Raw genomic sequence first — 6000 nt, 5'->3', positions numbered from 1 at the left:
ACTCATGGCGTCGTCTACTTCGTTCCTCCAGGATTTTCGGGGTCGTCCTCTTTTCCTCCTTCCTATGGGGCTCCATTCGGTTATTCTCTTTATCCATCTGCTGTTGCTAGTTCTTCTTACATGTCCATATCACTTTAGTCTTTTTTGTTCTATATATGTTAGTATGTCTGTTTCTATTGATGTTCTTTGCTTTATTTCGTCATTACTTCTCCTATCCATTCTTGTTACTCTGCAGCATCTTCGCAGGCATTCCATCTCTGTTGCTACTATCTTACTGCTGTTTTTCTTGTTTATGATCCAATTTTCAGCCCCATATGTCATAATACTTTGCACTAATGTTTTATAAATCTGCGTTTTTGTCTTCATATTTAGGTGTCTATCCCACCATACTGAGTTAAGTTGTCGGATTGCTGTTCTTGTTTGTCCTAATCTTTGTGTAATTTCTTCCTCTGTTGTTGCCTTTTTCGTGATTATAAACCCCAGGTATTTGAATTTATCCTTTCCTTTGATTGTTACGTTGTCATCAATCTGTAGATCTTCTATGTCTTCTTCACTTGTAGATAGGTACTCTGTTTTCGCGAGGTTAATATCTAGGCCAGCCTTGGTATATTCTTCTTGTAGTTTCTTCGTCATGTAGCTGAGGTCGTCTTGGTCTTGTGCAATCACTACTTGATCGTCTGCAAAACTTAATGTATATAGGTATTCGTTCCGTACCGGTACTCCCATGCCTTCGCATTTTCTTTTTCATGTAGTCAAGGCTTTCTCTAAGTATATTTTAAATAGGGTTGGAGATGTGGAACAACCCTGCAGGAGCCCTTTTGTTGTGGTGAAGTCTCCTATGATTCTTGTTCCCATTTTAATGGACACTTTATTTTCTTTATACAGAGCTTTTGTAGCTTCTATGAGTTCCGTCTGTATTTCTAATTTGTACATTGCCTCCCATAGTTCTGACCTTGGTACAGAGTCATCCGCCTTTCTCAGGTCCACAAATGCCAAGTGTATATCTCTATTTTTTGCTTTTTTCTTTTCCAACAGTTGTACTAGTGTGTATATGTGGTCAGTAGGTAGTATTTACTTAGTATTAAAATTTCGTTGTATTTTTTTACAATAAATATGATTAGTTTTTATTCTGATTTATTTGTCCCAGCCAAACTCATTTTGCAGATTTGCATTTAACATATCGTCGCCTTAAAGTGTTAACCTGCTAAATTCATTTTACCCTATTTTACAGGAGAGGCAAAAAACGATTTCACAGCATTTCTTTTTATAAAAATAAATGGAAAACAATAAAATAGTGCTTCAAATTAGTATAATAATTGTTCTATCATTGAAATTATAAAAAATTATACTGATAATGTTAGTTTTTAGTATTTTTGGGAGATAGCTGGTTATCAGTTTTTCAAATTAGGCTAATAATGGACTTGGCAATTTAATGCAATTAAACACGCGTATTCTATAAGCGATTTAAATAAAGCAATGTGTTAAATATTTCACTTGGTAGGGAGCAGGCTTTTTTCTTGCCTTTAGACAGATAGGTACATAATCCGCTGGTAGGCTAATGACTTTATCTTTGAGTTTTTGTTCGATGGTTGCATGAACCGAAGCAACTTCCATCTACGTATGGCCACGTTCAGGATATTTTTGCTCTATTATTACATTATGAGTGATTGCTAGATTCAACAGAAGATTGGCCATAACAGCGTTTCTATTTTGGTACTCATAACCATTAATACATTATAATGGTGTTTCTTTTATCCGTCCCTTCTACAGAATGAGGGACACTGAGTAAAATTTTCTGTTTTATGAAATACATCCAAATACTGGTAAATTCCTCAGAACCAAGAGCCCCTTCACATTCGTTCCATATAAAACAATAGGCATCGGAATAAACTAAGTTATAGAAACGGAGATTGTGTACTTGGAGTTTTGTTTTGTAGCATAATGTGAAGAGTTTTGATTTTGGTGCCATCAACACGGCTTGCAAATCTGCTGTGAAAACATTTTGTTTCTCATTTTTATCTTTTTCTTTTTCTTCTCCTGATTCTACTTTTCTCTGTATGTGACTTTTAAATTCTTCTTCCGAAAGTTGCATAACCGTATAGCTAACACACTTTCCACATTCATCTTTTTTAGGGCGGAAAAGTGCAAAGTTCTTCTCATCAAAGGTTTTAGAAAACGATGCTATGGAAAGGGGCTCTTCTTTCTTTGATTTACATCAATCGTTGACAGACAATTAGTAAATACTTTGCCGAGACTGCCATTCAGCCAAAAGATACTTTTTTTGGGATGTTGACCAGCAATAATGTGACTCCATAACTGGTAAAGAATCTAAAAATTGCAGCATGCATTCACGGCGATCTTTGAAAGGTAGCACTTCATTGGTTGACTTGCGTAGCATACTTGGAGCACGTACTCCATAGTACGGCGAGGTAGCCGAACCGATTGGACCAAAGTCGGGGCTGGAAGCTGGCCAATTCACAATATTTTTCTCTTTTCACGGAAGTATACGAACACATCAACAATTATCAGTCTAAACCATAACAGCCTTATTACTCCAATCTTCCTAATTCTAATTTTAGAGTTTCCTTGCAAAACAAGTCACGCTCATGGATACCTGTGGACATAGGGGTTGTGTTCTGGATATTAAATTTGCTTCATAATGTCGTAGACAAACTGTTTATCTACTTATTTAGGACTTTATTCAGGTGATTCAGCTTAATTGAAGTTAGATGTCTATTTCATAAACAACGAAGAAACCCGATCGAAAAAAAAAAATTGAAATGGCTTTTTGAACAGTGAAACGACTTACACCTAGTACTTGAGCAACAATATTGGCTACGGCCATCTTGTACTAAAGTCACGTAACTTGCAGAATCCAAATTTTGAACTCAGAATCACGTACGATAATAAATCAATTCCTTGCTGCTTATCAAATTTAAATTTTTAATCAATTTTAAACAATTAAGATGAATACTATTACAACAGTTAATATTGAACTCGAGAGTCTTGCGCGTTGAACCACGTCAATTATCATTGCGCCGAGCTTTCGACATTCTCTTTAATGTCTACTTCAGAGCATCCCAGGTCTTAGTCTCCCGAGCCCCTAGACACTACTATATTCATGACTAACCAACGCATTACTTCTACTGGTAACAGAGGAAGGTTCATTTATGCCATCGACGGTGATGTGGTTTCGGTGGAGGTTGGCAACACTTTTATCTGAGTTTGGCACTTTATCTTTTAATGACTTGTACAAAGATTCCACAACTAGACTGCTTTTATAAGCAATTTTTACATTTGTCAATTTGGAAGTGACATCCTTAATAAATGGAAGTGATACAAAAGATATTTTAGGAACATTGTTAGTCGTGAATGGGAATCAGAGCTAACTTTCATAGCACATGTATTTTGGGGAGGATTCTCTTATGTGTTGAGTATAACAGAGAATGAGTTTAAGACGATTTTCCTTAGTAAGAATTTAGGGTAAGGATTATTTAGGAACAATAATTGTAAAACGGTGTTAAGATTCTTTTTTCTAAAAACAGAGTCAGATAGTTTACAAACTCTTGTAGGTCATTTGTTTTACTAGATCGACTTTCTTGACTTGACTTGACTTATGGTAAGAATGGTAATTGAGGTATCTCTCAGAGTTACATTTTTTCTATACCAATCAATTTTAATGATGTCATCCAGTTTTCTAGTGAACATTGTGTCAAAAAAAGAACACTTTTTGAACACATTGGTTTTTATCTTCTTTTTTAAGAGTAAATTGAATGTGGGGGTCATAGCTATTAAATATTTCTAAGAGCTCAATTTTCCACCTAGTTGACAGGAAATAATAATGTTATCAACATACTTTTTAATAAAAGAATCGTTAAAAGGAACAACCTGAAGAACAATATCCAACAGATCTTCCATTACATATGTAGCCAGAATTAGGAAGGTCCTGGCTTCCTTATTAGTGCCAACAATTTGTTTATAATACTTGTTCTTAAAAGAAAAACAAGAGGAATTAAACAAGAACTCTATCATCTCAATAAACATATTATAATCAATGCTACATACTGCAGCAATTTTATCCCAGTGTTTATGAATAGACCTTAGAACGGCATTTAAACAAACATTACTGAAGAGGGAGACCACATCTAGACTGACGAGAACATAATTATGTGGTTAGACAGTTCTGCTAAACAACTTGACAACTTGGAAAGAATCTCTGATGTAGTAATCATTATTCGAATCATAAGCTTCAGTTAAAATATTAGTGAGAAAGCCCGCAATATGTTCAGTTGGTGAGCCTATGGAGGAAACTATACATCTCATATTTAAGGAAGGTTTATGGATTTTATGACAGAATTTTTTATATTTTAATGACAGAATTCTGCCAACAACACAACATGGTAGCGACAAATACATGGTTTAAATTACACCCTCGCAGATTGTACACTTGGACTTCACCACAACACAATGAAAACAGAGTAATCCGTAACCAAATAGATTACATATTGGTCAACAAAAGATATCACAATGCAATCATCAGTGCAAAAACATATCCTGGAACTGACATCAATTCCGATCATAATCCTGTTGTTGCAAAAGTTCGCGCAAGATGGAAACTAATAAAGAAACAAAAACCTCAACACCAACTATTAGACATCCAATTATTGAAAAACGACACCATACATCAGACAGTAAATAAAGAATTAAACAAAAATTTAGGAAATATCGACCACAATAGAATTAGCGAGTACGATGACATAAACGTTCTGTGGAAAACTATTAAAGAACAAATGAACAATGTAACGGAAAAACATCTAAAAGTAACACCTAGAAATAACAAACAGGAATGGATGACAGACGAGATTTTACAATTAATGAACAAACAAAGAGAATCCAAAGGAAAAAATGACAAGGACGGAGAATACAAAAGACTAAATAGAATAATTCGAAAAAAAATAACCAAAGCAAAAGAGAAATGGCTGGAAACAAAATGCGTGGAAATAGAAGAACTACAACAAAGGCACGATTTTTTTAATTTACATAAAAAGGTAAAAGAGTTTACATCGACTACCAAGAGAACGACTTTTCACACCATGCTGAACACGGATGGCAAACTGCTAGAATCAACGGAAGACAAACTGAAAGAATGGGAAAACTATATTAAAATTCTTTTTCACGACATACGAGAAGAACCAAGATTGGAAAATAACAACGAAGGGCCAACAATTCTGAAATCTGAAATCATAAATGCAATTAATCATCTTAAAACAAATAAAAGCCCAGGTCCAGACGGAATATACCCAGAAACGTTAAAATTAATCAGCGAAGAAAATATCGAAATATTTGTCCTTTTATTCAATCGCATTTATGATACAGGTAAAATACCCCAAGATTGGCTGGAGTCAATATTCATCCCACTACCAAAAAAGCCAAACCCACAACACTGCAATGAGTTCCGTCTGATAAGCCTTATGAGTCATGCAGTAAAAGTCCTACTAAAAATCGTACATAATCGTATCTATAGAAAGTGCGAAACAATCATCGGAGACGATCAGTTTGGATTCAGAGCCGGCATGGGAACGAGAGAAGCCCTGTTCAGTTTACTAGTTCTCGCCCAAAAATGCTACGACCAACAGAAAGATATATTTATATGCTTTATAGACTTCAAAAAAGCATTTGATAGAGTAAGACACGACCTACTATTAGAACGTTTGCAAGAAGTCGGTTTAGATGGAAAAGACATCAAATTCTTAAAAAACTTGTACTGGAACCAAAACGCCAGAGTTAGGATCGAAGGTTCTACATCCGCAGAAGTAGAAATTAGGAGGGGAGTTAGACAAGGATGTGTTCTGTCGCCTCTGCTGTTTAATCTTTACTCCGAGTTTCTATTTAAAGAAGCATTGGAGGATTCCAAGGATGGAGTCAAGGTGAATGGCGTAAATATCAACAGTATCAGATACGCCGATGATACAGTGTTAATTGCGGATTCCGACGTAGGTC

This window comes from Diabrotica undecimpunctata, chromosome 1 (assembly GCF_040954645.1).
Source record: "Diabrotica undecimpunctata isolate CICGRU chromosome 1, icDiaUnde3, whole genome shotgun sequence".
NCBI lineage: Eukaryota > Metazoa > Arthropoda > Insecta > Coleoptera > Chrysomelidae > Diabrotica > Diabrotica undecimpunctata.
The sequence above is the reverse complement of the archived record's forward strand: the minus strand, read 5'-3'. Positions refer to the sequence as shown.